A 19552-nucleotide genomic window follows, 5' to 3' on the forward strand; every position below is an offset into this window, starting at 1 on the left:
ACTTTCTTGTCGCCTTCCCTGCTGACACATCTGCAGTCACATTTTAATTGAGGTGTTATCATATGCAAAGAACAAGCAAAATTCCAAAGACCAGCAGGAAGGAGATGAAGAGGGTGGAGAGAACAGAGCAACTGTGAACCATGAGTGGTAGGTAGGTCACAGTGTGCAGCTCAGACATCAGGGGATGTCCAGGGATATACCAGGGAAAACACAGTACCCAGAGCCAAATGGAACCTGCAGAAAATTCACCAAACCAGAGCCTAAAGCCAGTGCCACTGCTACAAGCATGGTCCAGATTTGTGCTGAAATCCAGGCAGTGCCTGCAGACTGCAGGGCTGACACAAAACCACCACAAGGCATTTTCTGCCAGCACTTCACTTGTTTATTTCTGATTCACAGGTCAAAACCACCTCTAAGTGCAGCAGCAAACTCACGAGATACCGTATCACCCAACTTTGCCAGCAAATCCAAACAGGTTGGATTTCCAGCCTCAGAGATACAAGGCAAGTGTTACACTTCAGACAGTCACTTCTCCTGACTATGTGCTTTATTGTCACATTCTCTCCTTAATGCATAAAACCAACCCAACAATATGCAACCAGCACACAGCACTGTGTCTCGCACACAACATCAGCATCCAAAAACAATTTAGTGGCCTGAGAGCCAGCCAGAGACCTGCCCAGGGCAGTGTGATTCGGGCATCCTCAGCTCTCTCAGCCTGGTCTCCTGAAAGCAGTTTTGAACCCAGCTGTTAAAAGGGAATGTGGCTTTTGGCATTCTCACAGATACAGAGCGTGAAATGTAGGTCTTGAGATCCGATCTCAAATGAAAAAGCCTGAGCAGCAGTCCTGAAATTAAACTGAATGAAAGAAATTTCACGGCAAATTAATGCCTTGACACAAATCCTGGGAGGAATGAGTATGGGATGAATCCAGCTCAGGGAGACACACATTAGTTAAGATGACTAACATCAGGCAGAAAGGTATGATTAAAAGAACAATCTTGCTTTTAGCTCAAGAGAAAGATCTTAACCTTTAGAAAAGTGTGGCTGGGAGATAACGTCCTTCCCCAAAGAACAGAGGAGGAAATGAGCAGTAAGTACCACTCACTGTGGTGGGATAATTACCAAGTCTGGAATGAGGCTGACAGGTTTGAACAGCAGCTGACTCCTCTGACGTCAAGCCAAGGGAAGCTCAGATAAGAAGGATGTGACAGCAGTGGATGAGTTGGGACTGTTAATGCTGAGAGGGGACAGCAAGGAAGCCCCGACCAAGAGCTACCAGGGGCTGAGGGAAGGAGGGAGTCCTTGCTGTTCCTGACCAGAGCACTCACACAATGTTCATCTTTTGTAATTCCCCTGTGCCTTGCTTCAGGTGGCAGCCCCAGGCAATGCAGCAGCCCAGAAGCCCCCTCACACCTCCTGTTCCCTGTGTCATGAGCGATTCCCCCCCTGGAGAAATGTGTCATTCAAACCGCAGCGGAGATTTTCACTGTATAAAACCACACGTAGAAATCCACATTGCTCTTTGATCTCCACTGGGAAAGACTTTAGAAGGAATGATAATTAGCTGGCATTTTTGTGTAGGAAGGGACAGATGAAACACAAAGCCTGTGTGCACAGAAAATGAATGCTCTTCACAGCCTCAGAAGCTGTACAAGAGTGCTCCATGTTATTGGGCTGCCTACGCTGTGCCTGCATCCTTATTAGCCTGGTCAACATTAGTACTTCTTAATGGTTACAAGGCTGAATGGAAGACAGATTCAAAGCCCAGTACAAAAAGAAACAAAATAAAGGTGCACAGCTACAATGGGATTGTACTTCTGTGTTTAAAAAGTGTGCCCAATTCATCTGCTTTCAATTAGTGTTCGTGCTGTAAGAATCTCAGTGAGGGACTGGAGCCAGTATTCTCAGCTCACTGTACACACTATTGCAAAGATAACATCTGCCACAAAGGTAATTTTCTCTACTGACATGTGATTTTACCTTCTCTTTTTATCCAGAAACAGATGGACTGCAAGGTGTGCTGGGCCCAGGGACTAAGTAGGAAAGGCAGATTTTGGAAAAGAGATTTGGGTAATGATGTGATGACTTCCATCAGCTGAAAAATCACATCTCACAGGCTCAGGTAAGCAGGTCACTGTTCCCAGTCCAGCTGTTAATCAAGATAATAGTCACCAGAGAGGCATTTCTGTCCAGCTGTATGTGGGAGTGTGACAGTTCATGCCTGTATGTGTGGCACAGAAGTCCACAAGGCTGCTCCTGTTGTGTGAAATTGTTTCCTCCTAAAGCCTTTTAAAGAAGTTACTGTTTTGATCTAGCTCATTTCTACTGCTGCCTTTTTCAGTGCCTTTTAGTAGGAATGTAGCTCGCCTTTTCTGTCAACTTGTATATATTTATCATCTCTCTGTGGTATATGCTGATTTATTTTTGATATCTGTTGATGCTTTGTGTATCACTATGTAAATTCACTTTTCCCCACATTAAAATCAAACCAAACAGCCTGACCAAAAACGTAGTCATTTTGATTTTTCCAGCTAATAGAAGTCCCCTGTAGTTATTATGACAACATGTCACCACAGGGCCGCAGACAGTGAAAATGAATTGCTTGGAAAGCAAAACCAACCAACCCTTTCACTGTCAAAACAGAACAGGTCCTGTTCAAGGGAATCAGGAGAGGTTCTCCTAAAAGAAACCCCAGAAATAAGGTAAGAATTGGTCACTGGATCTCAAAATATCATCTCTGGTGTAGAACATCCCCTACCCACTGCCAGTCAGTCTATGTGCAGTTCTGCTTTGGAGCTTCTATACAAGAGGTGAGTGGACTAGTTTATCCTTTTCACTATACCTCACCCCAATTCCAGGTATAACACATACAGTAAAACATTATTTCTAAAGTAGCTGAGCCCCTTTAAAAATCAGAGAAGGAACTCACACCCCCATCTTAGCCTTTCAGTTCACAGGCTCTTCTTTGCTTCACAATTACCACTTTAAACACTCTTGACAAATTTATTGATCCCCTGTGAAATCCCTAATGGCTAAAAACTGATTATTGTGTATTTGCCAGACCTTCCACAGTGCAGTTGCTCTCAAATACTCAGAGCTTCTGCTGCTGCTGCCTTCTCTCAACCTGCCAAAACCGTGCTTGCATCTATTTTCCTCCAACATAAAGATGCCTTGCAGGAGTTACAACCAAGAGGGGAGAGAATGCAGAAATCACAATAGATTTATACTGCAAGGCCCTCACCCAGCTGCATTTCACTGCAGTGCTGGGTGTGAGAAGCCAGTTCACTAATTCCTGGATGTATACCAGGGCCAGAAAAGCACAGGTTGTGCACTGCCAGTCTCTGATGTGCTTTATCTGCGGGTGCTCAGGAGATACCTGGTGCAGCAACAAGGCTGCAATTCACCCTTCAGTGATAAGGCTCAGCAAAGCAAAGACTATGTATGAAACATGAGGTGGGGTGCTGAGAGCCTGAAAGAACCAAAGGAACCTTCTGGAACACCTTTCACTGGACCAGTTCAATAAACCAATCCACATTGGGCATGGGGAGGTTTCCTCACCATGGAGTGAAGCAGTTTTGTGGTTTGTAACCATCCTAAGTTAAACACAGACATTTTCACATGTTTGTCTGCACTGTGTGAGCATGGAGGGCTCCCCACAGAGAGGGCTGATGGGCTAAGACTGGGTGCCTTTTTGTACATATTTTCTTAAAATCCCTCTCTGAAGAGTCTGACTGCAGGAGGTGATCAACCTCAGGGCTGCAGCTTCGTCAGTGTATGAGGGGAAATGCTGAAGGAAGAACAAGCTGGGGCCAAAACACAGTGTTGGTGCCTCAATAAGAGCAGGGAGGCACTTCTACCCCACTGCAAACTTCACCCTAGAGCGACCTGCTGAAGAGCCAGGAGCTCCCATATCTCTTAATGGTGCTGGTTTGGATGGGATCCATGCACTTCCCGTAAGATTAGGAATAACAATCTCTTGTACAGCTCTTACAGAGATGGGCACCCCGCCAGTGCTGGCTCTTGGAGGCACCAGAGACAAACACAATGTGCTGGACAGATTGCACTGTGTCTCCCCTCAGCTGGACAGCTCTCTGCAGGTCTGTGGTGGGCTGGAGCTGCATGGCCTGCCAAACGTGGGAAAGGTGGAAGTGGTCCTGGAGACAGTTTGTGGTGCTCTGGGAGCAGTCTGGATGAAGGTGATCTAGAACAAAGCAACTGCCACTCAAGTACAAACATCTAAACTGAGTCACAGAGAACCACTGCACCTGACAACAGCTCAGCCTTGCTGCTTTTTCTAGGTATGAGCTCACATTTCTCATAAATAAAGATGGATGCATTTATATTAAATGACCAAGTGCTGCCCAGGCAGGGAAACAGCAAGGAGGATACAGAGGTGGTGAGGCAGCCATAGAACCATCACATCACTAAATGCTCACAGGACAGGGTTAACAAGGGGAGGGAAGTAGACAGGAGGGGGAAACAACTCCCTGAGCATCATCCTGAATCTGACCTTGAACAAAGCCAGAAGCAAGAAGGTGATGCAGGAACCACTTGTACTGCATTACACAATGAAAGTCACGCTAGGAGAACTTAATGGCCATAAAATCTATAAATCACCAAAACCACAGGGAGCTTTTTGACTGTAAAAAGTGCTTTTGCAATAAATTTCTAAACCTTGGCAAACACTTCTCCCCTTATTTGAGAGATGCTGGAAGGCATCATTATGATGTGGGACTTAAATCAGACTTGTCTCATACCAGGACTTTGACCTTCTCCAGATGGATGCCACTTTCCAGTGGCCCACCATCCTCCAGGTATGATCCAGCAGTCAGGACTCCCTACACCACAGGACATATCCCACCTTCACTGGTCCAGAACAAACCTCTTTATAGCCAGGTCTGTCAAAGCCTCATTAGGCAGGGTGAGTACAGATATGAAGTGTTGAGAATTACAAATAGGAACCTGATTTGAACCTTCATACCTGCTGGTCTCAGCAGCTGTGTGTTTCTGCCCAGGGTACTCTTGAGTTTGGACTGTCTGTCATCCCAGAGTTCAGAAATGCTGGTCCAGACTGTTGTTCTGAAGCTGCATGTGAAGGGTATCTTTCCACACATCTCAGGAAACAGGAATTCACCACCTCCACTGCTTTGCAGACTTAGATGGGAAGAGAAGCCACAGAACAGGACACACTACTTCTTTCCCAGAGTTTACAAATGTTTTTTCCCTTCACTATAATAGGAATTATCTCTGGAAAGGGACCACAGGAAAGCCTTGCAAATGCCTCTCAAAACAGAGCAACCAAACCAGAGCCTGTCCAATACAACTCTGTGCAGATATCCCTGGTCTCCTGCTGAACCCTCCTTGCATACAGGGAGGCTCCACATCTCTTTGAACAGCATCAGCACAGCTCTTTCATATAGTTTGCAGCCAGCAATGAGGTCAGGGGAAGCACCAAGGCTCGACAAAAAGGAATATTTTCTCAGTTTAAAAAAAGGGCACCATCTATCTGGCCAACAGTCAGAGCCATGAGCTGGCAAAGGAGGCAATTTCCCTGCTCCAGGGTGCTTTGGATCTTGATGATAAACTCTTGTGGCTAAATTGCTTCTGGCTCCCATCATGTGTCTCACTGCTCCCTGTTTATTTACACTGCTGCACTGGTGAGAATTAGAGAAAGCTGCAATAACTGAATTACTGCTGAACTTGCAGATAATGATGGCAAGGCCTTATAAAGGCTGCTGCCCTGGCACGTGCTTTGTCTGGGATAAAAATAAAGAAATAATAATAATTAAACAAAAGAAGAATTGAAGAGCATAGTGCCCACTGAATGGTGCACCTTGGAATGGCAGCACCAACACCAGCCAGAGCTCAGTCTCTGTGCCAAAGAAACAGCAGGCAACATTCATAAAAAGGGAAGAAATATTAGGAGGTAATGTTTGTGTCCTTGTTACTGTCAATCTTATGGAATTTAGGTGAACAAAGGACTGGGGAAGATGAATGGTAAGTGCTGAGCTCAGGGGAAGCTGCAGAGTTTTACTCTGACAGGCTTCCACCAACAACCTCAGCCTGAAGCTGCACAAACCCAAAAGCTCACTGGGCAGGTCAACATGGGTTGGGAACAAAGCAAGTGCTGCCCAGGTCACCAGTGCCTTCAGTGTCAGCACCAGGGGAAGGTGAGCAAACCTCCTTTGGGTCAAGAGATCCCCACCAAGCCTTGAGTGCCCTGCTGAGGGAATCACACAGACAGGGCACACTGCAGGGACAGCCTGGGATAACAGCCAGGACACAGGTGCCACCCTGCACAGAGAAGTGAACAGGATCCTTCCCATGGACACAAACACCTCCTGCTCAGGGTGAAGAACTGGGAACCAGGATAAGTCAATTAACAGCAGGTCCTTTCCACCCTTGGTCAAACTGCTCTCAAGCAGCAGCACTCAGCAGGAGAAGTGAGACCTACCAAGGGGTCTGACAGAGATCAGCAGCTCTATGGAGCTCTGCCTGAAGTGTATCAAGAAGAAACTGCAAACTGCAAGTGTCAGACTCCTGAAAAAGTGCTTCTCTGTTCATTATTTTCTGTTGCTTCTCTTGGCACTTTCCCTATCACAAGGGATGCTCTGTTTCTTGGACATTTCCTTCCTGCACTAGATCTCTTAGTAAATTTTGCATTCTTGTATACTTGACCTTTCAGATTAAACTCTAGCCTTTCTCATCTGGTTTCCAAGCATTTTCCTGTGCCCATATTCCAGGATCAATTATTTGGCCAATTCCAACAGGAAAGGCTACACTTGCTCCAAAAGACACTTGCTTTGTGAGCTACTAATATCTTACTGGACATACAATCTAGATATAAATTCAGTGCTAATACAGAGTGCTGAATTAAAGCCTTGCAGACCAAAGCCTTAAGAGCACCTGTGAATCAGGTGCAGGCAACAGCTTTTCAAAGTTTCTCATCCTGGCCATTCAAACCTAAGACAGCACCTCTGAGATGTGGTCTGATGGTTCATTTTATGCTTGGATACCCTACATATTGACAGCAAAGGGAATCTGTGGCAACCACAGCTAAATCCAAGTTGCAGGGTAGTGCCTCAGACAGACAAGACAATCTGTCACTCCTTGAATAAATTATCTGCTCACAGAAGAATATAATATGATTCTTTTCTCAAAAAATCACTCTCCCTTCCTGTTGTCCTTTCAGGGTAGTTTAAGCTGCATCCACTGACTGCTCATCTGTGGAAGTTTGCAAACACAGCTGAGGCATTTACTGCCCCAGGGTCTGCCTTTATCATTCAAAACCACTCTGACACCAACAACTTTTTACAGAAGAGACAAGAAACATCACTCAAGTCCATAATGCCACGAAGCTGCCCCTGGAGGGAGGGTGAGACTCTGAAGGGATGGGAAATAAAAGTGGGAAGAGGAGAGGGAGTTCTCTTTCTAAAAGACACAGCGACATAAAATGCAGTCAGATCTCATCTGTGCTCACTCTGCACCCATTCAGCAGAGCGCTCCAAGCTTCTTCAATCTGTGACACTGGAAAAATACCTTCAGAGAATAAGAGTTTTTCTACACAACTCCTTATGTGTTTTTCTCTAGTCCTTGCTGAACTTAGAACAAACCTCTGCCTTTAACAGAAACAGAATTTTTTTTCTTTTTTTCCAGGATGCTGCTGTTGTCCTCACTGAGGCAAAACTCTCCAAGTGCTTATAAAACCTCTAATGGCAAGAATGGAAAAAGTCTGTGCCTTGTCTGAAAGGCCATGGTTTAGCCTGGGCAGGAGCTGCTGGCCCTGCTCCAGAGTGAGCATAACTGGTATAAAGGGAATTCTGCCTGAATAAAGAGCTGAAGATTGAACTCCTCAGGAAAGCCAACTCAGACTGTTTGAATATATTCAAGGAGGTCAAATGTTAAGTAAATACTCAATTACGGTAGAGGGCAAGTAATTAGTAAGGCTAATTCTGTGCTGAAATGGTCTGGATGGCACACACACACACACACACACACTCACCCCAGCACCTCCTTCCATACAAAATGTGTCTCAGTTCTTGAAAGAGCAGCTCAGCTTTGAGCAGATCAGTGTTAAATAACGACTTTGCCACAGACTTGGTGTTCTCATCATGGACAGGTCATTAGTTTCATTGCATGTCCACTCCCCAAACCCCCAGAACAGTGATAATAAGCACACACCAACTGAGACACTCAGACACCATAGCAGTGAACCCAAATCTGTGAGCATACATAGGTTTGTATATATTACAGTAAGTACTTGGGGCAATTACAGCACTCCAAGAACTCTCAGAGGTCAAGCAAATGCTTCTCTATCCCTAGATCTATTCTTAAAATAAGTCCTGTGTGAAAGGAATCTCATTACTGAAAAATAAAATGTTATTCCACTTCAGGCACTGCAACAATACCACAGTGGGTAGCTGACATATACCATGGGCATGTGAAAAGGAACAAATGCCTCATGAAGGGTTATATAAAAACCATTAGAAACACTGAGCTTGGCTGGTTTGAACCTATTTGGCCTTTACTCTCATCTTCTGCAACACAACTGACATGCAGAGGTGGAGAGATTCTAAAAATAACCACTGCAGGGAAAGGGAGAGAAGTATGAGGAAGAAAATGGTTCTTTGGCCTGGCTGTGGATCAGGCAGCAGCTCACAGCACCCAAGGAACACACCTGGTTCCAGTCCTGCTCTGTTAGAAACCCTGCACTCCCTAATGTCTTGGTGGCAGACCATTTATGGAAACTTAACATGGCCTAAATACATATATAAGACATGCAAGAAGGGATTTTTTCAGTCTGAGGACAGGCCAGAAACTGTCACAAAAGAGAGCTCTGACACAAGACAAAATCAAGCTGTCAGAGAACTGATGTAGGACATCACTCTGATGCTAAGTCAAATATACATAGCTGCTAATTCAGTCACAGCAATCTAGTCCCCAGCCTGTTTAGCTAGAGGTCTCTTACATGAGCTGTAAAACTGGATTTAAAAAAACCCAACCAAATATGTTCTTGTGTGCAAGCTTTCCTCTCCTCCTGGACAGCTATTCCAGGGCTCCAACTTGAGTCTGGGTCACAAGTTTCATGGCATGCTGGGAAAAATACTGTTCTTCCCCACTTCCCAATCCCATTCTCACTTTGACTACAGCATATTCCAATTCTTGCACAACCAGTGCTGCACAAGTGAAAAAGGCTTCCTGTAAAGTCCTAGGGACAATGATGAAAGCAATTTAATTGGTCTGTGGAGATTAATGTTCCCACCACACACAGCACAGTCCATATGGAATCACAGAGCTAAATCACAACACCTGGGAACAATCTGCAAGCAGACACAGCACCCAGATTTCATCTGACACTTTCCAATGCCTTGTGTTCTACCATTAACATTGACTTCAAGTCACTGCTGAGAGATGGGCAGATACAGAGAGAGCAGGAGATCAGGCACAAGATACCTCCAAAGCTGGCACAAGATGTGCTGCATCCCAAATTCTGCCCTTGCAAACTGAGTGAGTCCTGATGGAGCTAAAACCACAGAGAGAAGTCTGGCTTGATGTGCAGATCTTCTCCAGCCACCCTGAAACACAACAGCAACACTCCCAACACCGTGCAATTATACCAGATGTAAGACTTAACATTGACCAGACAGGATGACAGCAAGCAACAACAAGAAGAACAACAAATTTTACTTCCTTCCCTGTAATTAAAGATTTTCTCATACTCCTTGTGTTGTTTTTCCCCTAGTGAAAGCATTCAGAGCTATGCTGGAGTAATAGAGGACAGACAGCCTGTAGCTCTCATCTAATTATCAGTTGTCAACTCATCTGAAAGACATCCAGAAAGGCTCCTGCTGTGTCAGATGTACAATTAACTTGTTCTTCTCTAGCAAGGGCACTGAATGAGTGAGAGGGTTTGGAGGCTTTTCTTTCTCCCAACAAACACATGACAAAACTGTGCTCTCAGTTCAAACCTGGGAACAGTTCCAACTGTTTTTACCTAATCTCAGTCCTTCAGTGTTACTGTCACTGATTTAGAAGGAAAATCAGTTGTTATCCTACAGCCTTAGGCTCTGGTTAGTGCTGCAGCTCTGTGTCCTGCTCTGTGAATGGCATTTACACACACCTCAGCCCCAGCCTCAGGCAGACTGTGCAGGGTAAACTGAGCTGTGTTTCTCCTTATATCCAGTGAGTGGATGCCCCACTGGGACTCACAGGTCTCTGCAGTCTTCCACTCACAAGAAAGCACGTTCAAGTACACACAGAAACTTCAAATCATGCAGTCAAAAACGCTGGTATTACATAATTTAGTTTAATCCCACCTCACCATGGCACACAATGAACATAATTTGGCTTATATGATGTAGCAAACCCCAAACTGCTCCTGCAGCTGATCTGTCAGTGCTGCCACTTCACAGGCTCCTGAAAAGTCCCTGTGGGCTTAGATGCCACTGAGTGCTCCACAGTGGCTCTCCAGAGTATCCCACTGCACGGCAGATTAATGCCCCATACTTGTCCAAGACATTAGACCAACATCCACATCCAGCACCTGGACTACCCAGTGCAAGCCCTGCATATGGGCTCAGCACTGATGTGGAGTCTGCCCTATACAGCTTTTGGAATTGAGACAGGGAAGCAGAGGCACAGCATATTGCAAACTCATGGACTGTTTAAGGCATGTAATGAAGGGTGAAGTGTAAGAAACCAAGGAGAATGGAATATCCAGAGGGTCAGGTGGCAGCAATAAAACATCACATTCTGCATGACTATTGAACAGAAGAATTCACCAGGTACTGGTAATGCTGGTTCCACTTCCCCACCTCAGAAATAAACTTGTGTCACATAAAATATTTACTCAAGTGCTGAGCAGAGAGGTATCTACAGCAAGTGCCAGACCTACCATACATCACCTGCTCCTGGTCTTCAAGAGGACAAGATTTACACACTAGACAGTATCAAGATAAAGCACTAATTAAATAAAAGTGAAAGCCACAGAAAATTTTGCTTAGCATTTCTCACTTCACTTCATAAAGAAAATGAAATAAATTCAGGACCTGCCAAAAGGAGAAAGGAAATATGCCAAAGAAATCACCACCCAGCACAGAGTATACAGCCAGCAAGCTCAAATTCCAACAGCAGAAAAGAGACAGTAGCAGATCCTGTGCAAATAACTCACCAATAAAGACTTGGAATGAGGGGAACTCCTGCAACTAATGTAAAATATTTACTCTCAGAAGTGGAAAAAAAATTACAAATAGAGCTTTAAAAGTGGTGTATATTTCTAAAGCACAGGACAGCTGATGCAATCTGAATATTGGGGGAGCAAGGGCAGAGCACACCTCTGTCCCTGTCCCTCTGCTCTGCTCATCTACCAGCAGAGCTGATCCCACCAGTGCTCCCACTCCCACTGCAGTGCCGAGAAACATGTTATGATTATTGGGTCTAGATGTCTGTGAAGAGCCAGGGAGCTGCAATATGCATGGAAAACCTCTCCCAGAAGTGATGCTTGAACGGCAGTTCATCCTCCTTCCACCCCTGGCACTGGAGCCCAAATTCCATGTTTAGCAGAGATCACAAAGAATGGGAGGAGCACACCTGGGAAAACATTCCTGGAGCTGCTATTTTCATACATAGCCAGGAAAGCAGGAGTGTGAACAAAGCAAAGCTCAGGACCCGCTGGGGGGCTGCAGAAAGATGCAGCTCTCAGCTAGGCTGCCATCCACCCCTTTCTCTGTCTCCTGTGTACAAAAAGAGGGAAGTTCCTGGCCAGGTAGAGAGATGGGGCAGTTTTTCCACAACAGTTGTTCGTACCTGCGTATCTAAGAAGAAAGATAAAGAGACATGTAAGCGTTTAAAAGAGCATTTATTAATCACTTCCTTGTTTCTTCTGTATAAATGTTACATAACTGCTTTGGGAATAGGGCTTCTGAGTTTTAAGCATAAACTGGTACAGCTGCTTTTACTCTAACAGAACCGTTACAGCTCTGATTCCATCAGCAATTCATTAACGCTCAGTTACACCAATGCAAGAGTAATGGAACACAGAGTTAGACCCTTGAAATGTCCTTCAATCTAAGGGAATAAAAAATCCTAAACAGAACTCACTCATCTATATTAACATGCAAAGAGAAATTCTAATTTTTTTCCAGGTGGTTTTCCACGAGGTCACTAAAGCCTCTGTTTTCCTTTGTTAATGTTTCAGTGTTCTTTAGAGTGCTAGAGGACAGACAGGTTCTCCCTCTTGTTATCTCTTTCATGCCAATGAAAAACAGAATATGAGGCTTCTGGGATTTTCAGCAGTAAAGACCAAAGATAGTCAGTCTAAGATGAAACATCTTTGTTTTTGTTTGAAAAGATCATTGCAATCTTACCACAAGGACAGAGATGGAGAAGATTTAAATGAGCGCTCTGTTTGCATTTAAAAGTTTTAATTCAGAGCTCACAGGCATTTTGGTCCAGGTTTGGCTGAGCCCAGCTCAGGTAAAATGGTGAATCTTTCATATAATCAGCCGTGTCCCTTCCCTCACTGCTAGAGAGACCCTGTCTGTAAAAATGCAGACTTGAGCTAGGGGTTTTTGTTCTTCCTGAGCAAGAAATTAAATCAGGAACAAGAAGATCTGTGTTTAAGCAGCTGGTAGAGGTTACAAATCAGAGTTGTCACTGGTAAGAAAAAATGAACACTGCAGGAAGACATGTACCATAGATGCAGTGGTCACAGTGTTCAGCTCATTAGTCTTTTGCATTTAGCAGAGAAATCTGCTGATAGCCTTTGAGGCAATTTCCATCCTTCTCCCTTCTGTGTTCACCACAACTCATCCATTAACATTTCTGCTGAGTGCCCTTTAGCTGATTTGAAAGTGTCAGGTCTGATTGTTTGCTGAGTCTGTCTCATAATTTTAAAGTCCAAGTACAATTTAAACACACTGAACAGGCACCAGGAAAGGTACCTTGTTCTCTTCTATTCTCCCAATGATTCCGAGGCTTATTCATTTTCTCTGCACCTATTTCCAGCTCTGTTCTAACCACCATGGCCCTCAATAAGGGATGTTCTTCTAATACATGGCTGATCCTCTTCCCCTCCTCTTCAATGTACTTGGAGCAAATAAATGAGGCTCTGCTCTGGCATCCTCTGAGGACACAGGGAGCCCTCCTAAAGCCACACAAAGGCTGTGGCAGATGACCACACCATCTTTCTCTAACTTCACAGGTTGGTTTCCAGGCAGTTGGTCAAGCTCTGTTCATGAACACTCAGGGCAAAGAGTGAAATGGAAAAGCAACTCATGTTCACTTCAGCAATGTCCACACAGTCCTTTCAGAACAGGATGCCACATTTCAGGCTGCAGCTTCTGACAACAGTCCATCTTTGATTTAGGAAGAAGATGGGATGGGGAAAATGGATATAAGAAAAAGCCATTTAAAGACAGCAGGAGTCCTGGGAGTTACAGGTAATTTGGCCAATTTCCTGCCAGACACAGATCTGACATTTTCCCGTGACATGCTGCTGTGCTGACTTGATGCATCACTGCAACAAACTGTCACATCACAGTGACAGACCTTCACCAGGGAACAGGAACCTGTTTATTTTATTGTTAATCTTCCCACTGTAAACCAGCTTCATGGAATTGCACGTGTCCTTTTGTTCCCAATGCACAGATTACCCAACATCCAGACAGGCCCCAGTTGAAGGATGCTGTCTAGGTGGTGGAGGTGTTTTCTCAGGTCCAGAGAAACAAAGCTGTTCATACTTTGGAGCCCCAGCATGTGAGCTCCATCTGAAATTCCACAGAAAACAGAAATTCCATGAAGTGTTCTGAAGCTACACTAGCTAGGAAATATTTAAGTGCAGCAAGGTGTATGACAACAGTCACTGGAAAGGCTGCTGTTCCTGCAGGAAAGAGCACAAATCCTGCCATGGGCCTCAAAGCAGGGCTATAGGCAGCAAAAGAAAAAGAAGAGACTGACACAGAAATAGACAGGAGAGGAAACAAAAAATGAAGGAAAGTATCAGCAACATGCTTAGCACAGTTTTTTAGTCTGTGTATGAACAGCTGCACACACACCAGAAAGATTGCTCAGTGTCTCAGGACTCTGCCCTAAAGTCAGCAAGACTTTACTACCCAGGTAGGACACAAAATCCGTATAGCTGAGTGAGCCAGCAGAGATTTTCCTGCATATAATTTCCTTTTTCTCAGTTATTTTGACTCACCTGATTGCTCTTCGCTGCCAAGAGCAGGGTTCTCAGGAAACCTGAAGTATATATGAAGCTCATCGTAGGTGTGATGTGTTCAAGCACGTTTTCTGCATCTGGGTTATTTTAAAAGGTCAGATCTAATTGCAAAGTGTAAATGGAGGGTACCTGCATCAAAAATCTTGTCTTGCATATCTGATTTTGTGGCATGTGTATGTGAGCTTCCTTACTGCTGTCTGTGATTCAGGTGGAGCTCAGAGATCCTTAACAAAGCTACAAAGCAGTTTAATTTTCCAAATAAAAAGATGATTTCTGTCTTTCACTTGAATTAATTTTAATATTTGAATGTTTTATGCCAAACAGGAGGAGTCAATGGCTTGAGTTACAGTGGTTAACTCTGGGCTGTTGGCAACTAGAACCCTCAGTTTAATCCAAAATCCCTGCCAAGGAACAAACAGTGTTTGTTTCCAGACCAAGTAGGTTGTCAGAATATTTTGTGTTATCATTTAGCCTGACAGCATTATCTCAAAGTGTTGACTCAGACCTGCCTTGAAGATACACTTTGGAACATCTTGATCAGCAAACTCATTTCCTCCCCAGCCCTGATCTGCTATTCAGACTCTCACCTTGCAGGAATGCTGAGCAGTTTAGCCCCAATTCAGCACTTAGCTCCCCTTACAGATAATAGAATCAAACAATAAATTAACCCCCTTACTGAAAAAAACTGTAGCAGTGAATGGAAATAACAGATTTCTACTCTGCTTGTAGAATTTAGGAATGAAATGTACTTCTGCTGCAGAATTCTACAGCACCATTAAAACCTTAGAAAGCTGTCAGTTTTTACATCCCTCATGCTTTCAGATTAATTTCCAAAGAATCCTGTTAAAAAGGATGCCCCAAATCATATAGGACTTCCTGAGGGGAAAAAAAATAAGGCTTAAGTTCAACAAATCACTGCTTTATGCATTCAACTTGAAACTTTTATTCAATTCCACTCCTGTTCAACAGAAATCACCAATGCTTTTATCTTCATACACCCAGACCCTACTAACATCCCTGCCTTAGTGCTTGGCACAGTTGAGGTCCCTCATCCATGGCCTTTATAATGGTATAAATTCTGCCCCACGTATCAGACCATCCATCAGTGCCTGGCTGTCCTCAAGCAGAGGAGGAGCAGTTGTGCAGGCTGGACCAAACTTCCATGGAACAGTGCTGCTGTTGAGATCTCTCCCTGCCTTTCAGAAACCTACCACCTTCTATTTTGTTTTATTTCTGTTTGTTGGAACGGATGGATTTTCAGCAGAAGTAATGGAGCTCATCAATCCCATCGGCATCACAAACTCTGCAAGTGCACACTGGAATATCAGTGAAACTCCTGAAGCTCCTGGTTGCACATGGATCATCAGCTCAGCTTTCTCAACAAATGTGTCTCTCATTTTTCCCTACCTGAGGAAGTGTTGACCATCAGCAGCATTCCCAGGGCTGCTGGGACTACACAGTGTTGCCATGGCAGGTTAGTACGAGCTACACCTAAACCTGACACATTCCAGATGGGCCCTGTCACCTCCTCCACTTCATCATCAGCTGTGATTCACTCTTGGCACATGCAAGGCAGTGAAAGGCTGTACCCAGAACTCAGCTAAAGTGCTCTACAGACCCTTTTTGATTAAAGATTTTCACAGAACTGCCAAATCCTTTTTTCTTATTCAGCTGCCTCGAACTCAAGATTTTCAAACTAATTCCACAGAGAGCTTTGGCAAGAAATCTCTATTGCAAGCAAAAATATCAAACTTGAAACAATTCAGAGTCATGTTGTAAGCTATTCTTAACTTGCAAAACTTTGCACCAGCATCTTTATTTCCCTTCCCTAATACTCTTGTGAATAGTATTTCAAAAAGTAACAAATTAGGAATTCCTACAGGATGCTGAGTCACTCCACAGGGCCCAGGGAAGACTGATGCATATCTTGCCTGCTTCCTGCAAGAGTATGGGCTCTACTGTTCAAATCGATGCCCTGACTCTCACTGAAGCAGTTTTTTTACCACCTCAAAGCTTGTATCCCATCATAAAAACCCAGGGGAGCTGTCTTCTTCAGCATGAACTTAGCTGACACCTGTTCCACTGAATACTTCTTGTTACTGCAAGGATTTTGGCATTGGGGAACCACCTTGCAAATGATCAGAATCAAAGATCATCTCTTTTTCCAAGACAGCACAAAAATGTGTGTGGGAGACAGTTTCCCCAGAAACCAAGTGGACTTATTGTCTATTATTTGCCTGTGTTTATAGCAAGAGGTTCCAGAGGACAGTCCACCCCAGGATGTACAAAGGCAGAAAAAAACTCCCCTCACCTTTAAGAACCCAATAACCCAATTCATACACAGAAAGACTATACCCAAGAGGAGACAAAATCCTGAATTTCTCAGGAGTCCTTTCCAATTCTGGATATGCTGAACAAGAAATTTAAGAGAACTGAGTTTCAGGATGGGTGTTGCTCCCAGATTCTTCTGCAAGCCACTGAGGGATTTCAAATCCCCTTCTCTGACACCCATTCAACCCCACTCGATGTCTGCAAACAGTGCTAAGAGGACAACTGAGCGTGGTAAAACCTGTCTGCTAAAGCCACCAGTTAGTGTATTGCATTGTTGCATTCCTGCTAGGAACAGCAAAGAGGGAAAAAACAAGAGGGATGAGAGCAGCACTGCTATCTACCACTCCAGGACACTCCTTTGTAACAACACTTGCTGACTGAGAGCCAAGGCTGTAGGAATATAAGCCCTCATTTTAGATCTCCCACCATGTGGTAGACCCTGAATATTCATCACCTATTAAAAGCTTTGAAAGTGTAAATTCATCCCACAATCAAGTGAACTGATTTATTCACACAGCTGAGTCACACTCATTTACAGTCTGTGACCTAAATCTATTAATCCGGCACCAAAAAAAAACCCCACCACAGTTTATTTTATTATTTTGGTAATATTATTTGAACTAAGATGAATATTTAAAAATTCTGTGGGGTGTTTGTTTCTTTCCAGCAGTGCTGACACACAGCTCAGCACTGTTCTGAGCCTGCCTTCCTTGCTGGTCCCAAGGAGTGCTGCAGACATTGCTCATGTTCTCTGGCATGGGCTGACCCATTTAACAGAGGCTTCACAGAATCTTCATGGGAATCACATCAGCCCTTTAACAAGAGTCTCTGAAGTGCCAAGCAGCAGATCTCACAGAAACCTCACCTAAAGAGAACTACAACTCCCTCATTAATAACAGAAAGTACAACAGCCAGTTCTGACAATGGGGAAAATCGCTCTGTGGAGAGCAATGCAATATCGGGTCTAACACCTCCAGAGTCTTTTCCTAGGGCCAAGGTAAAATTTTACTAAGTCTCTGCTGTACTTGGGGAAATAAAATCACATTTTCAATAATGACTGGAGCATTTCAGAGCCACTGACTTTCAGCAGAACTAGAGAATCATTAAATACAGTGTGGAAGCTTACATTTAAAATGCCATCAAAATTTAATCTTTTGATAGCTTCTCCTTTCTTCCCCATCTGATAGCCTGTGACATTCCCCGAGTTCATTGCTGATATCATAAATAGCCCCATGAGCTCCTGAAGAAAGATTAAGTTTTTAAAAGGTTGAAGTTCAGTCCTGTGCTAAAATTGCAATCACAATCTAATTACAGTGTGCTCTCAGCACATACTATGGGTCTTAAAATCAATTCCCATTCCAGGCTGGCAGTTTACTCCTAGAAATCAGTTATTGCACGTGGGTATTAAGATACTCAGAGATACTCAACACTGATACTGTTCCACACACTCGAGCACTTCACCACTATTTCCTTTGTGTTCCTTCAATGCTGTCCATCTGTTTACAACCCATTTGAAGAGAATATCCTTCTTCCTCCTCCCCATTGGGATCCTTCTGTCCAACTCATTTAGAAGGAACACAGGCTGGTGCTGCAGATGACACACAGTGTTACTGGCAGCAGCTCACCTAAGTTAAGCTGGCATAATGACTAACAGACTGGTTGTAAAATGGGTAAGGTTCTATCAGCAGCAAGAGGGGGAGAGAAAACACAGGGGGACAAAAAAAGAGAAGTTAAAGTTGAAATAGTTTTTGGTTAATCAGAGAAATACCCTCTGTGACTGGCACACCTGTTATTCCGTGAATAAAGACAGTGTGAGCTGTAAAGTGGTTATACAGTGTGAAAAGGGAAAGGAAGGTACCAGTGTACCAGCTCCATGAGGTCCCATCACACAGGCACCTTCAAAGGACTCCAAGAACACCCTTCTCTATTCAAAATCCTCAAAACAAAAGGCCAGTTCTGCATCCTTGCCCTGCCGAGGGTGCTCAGCCTGGTGTCCTTGTGGGCTCAGGAACCATCTCTGGAAGCCAACAACAGTAAATACCAGTGTCCCCTCAGCCACCCTGTGCTATCCAGAAGTCTGGAAAGATGAACCTGACCTCATCACAGAACAAAGTAAAAAGGGGTGGGGTGTGTGGGTGTGGGTGTGTTAAATCAGACCTAATGTTTCACAACTGTTATCCATGACAACACTTCCTTCTGTAAAAAAGGTATTTGAAATGTGCCTCTTCACACTTCTTCCCCAAAATAGAGACAGCAGCAATTTCTTGCTATGAGAGGAGTCTACCCTCCTACTCTCTTCACCCTGTACCATAAATCCAGGGAATCAGCTCTGCAGAATAGTGCAACATCTACAAAATGCAAGCAATGTCAGGCACTGAATTAGGAGAAGTGCCACTGAACAGAACATATTGCTAAAGAGCTGCTGAGGCAGCCAACTGCAATAAACCCAAAGGTAATTTATAGCCACATTATTCCACCAACTCAATCAAGCAAGCTTTTCACCTGAAATGTTGTGTAAATCATTTGTGTTTATAACCACTTAGCCCAACTCCTCCAAAGCTCCATTCCCTTCCCAACAGGTGCTAATCTGCTGTAACATAACTAGAGCTGACTGACCACAGGAGACACCCAGCAAAAAACACCAGCAATGGTGAGTCCAAAACTGAAGCTGCCCCTGAAGAAGGAAGGAATAAACTGGGAGAACAACATAGGGAGGCCAGAACATCGTGCATTACTTCAAATAGTCTACAGCAAAAAACAGCACCCAGGCAGAGCTGTGGAATGACAGTAGGAATTACAGTCTGTTCAGAATGAGACCCTTGAGGCATCATCAATCCTCACACATTAAATATCCCTGCACTGTTCCCTCCTCCTCCTCATACCATCCTGTGGCCCCAGGCAGCAGACTGAGAGCAGCAATTTGGCCCTGAATGAGCAGAGTATTCAGTGCCCACCCCGAAGAAATGGCCGATGCAGAGGATCACCAGCCTCCACCA

The 19552-nt window shown here is 44.2% G+C and overlaps 1 protein-coding gene across 2 annotated transcripts in view; it reads right to left on the reverse strand.

The window, feature by feature from the left end:
* The window catches only part of RAB11FIP4 (RAB11 family interacting protein 4), a 117490-nt gene that overhangs the window by 88336 nt on the left and 9602 nt on the right, over nt 1-19552 (reverse strand). The gene's annotated exons all lie outside the window — the stretch shown is intronic.

The sequence above is a fragment of the Corapipo altera genome, unplaced genomic scaffold (assembly GCF_003945725.1).
Source record: "Corapipo altera isolate COAL_440 unplaced genomic scaffold, ASM394572v1 343, whole genome shotgun sequence".
Lineage (NCBI taxonomy): Eukaryota > Metazoa > Chordata > Aves > Passeriformes > Pipridae > Corapipo > Corapipo altera.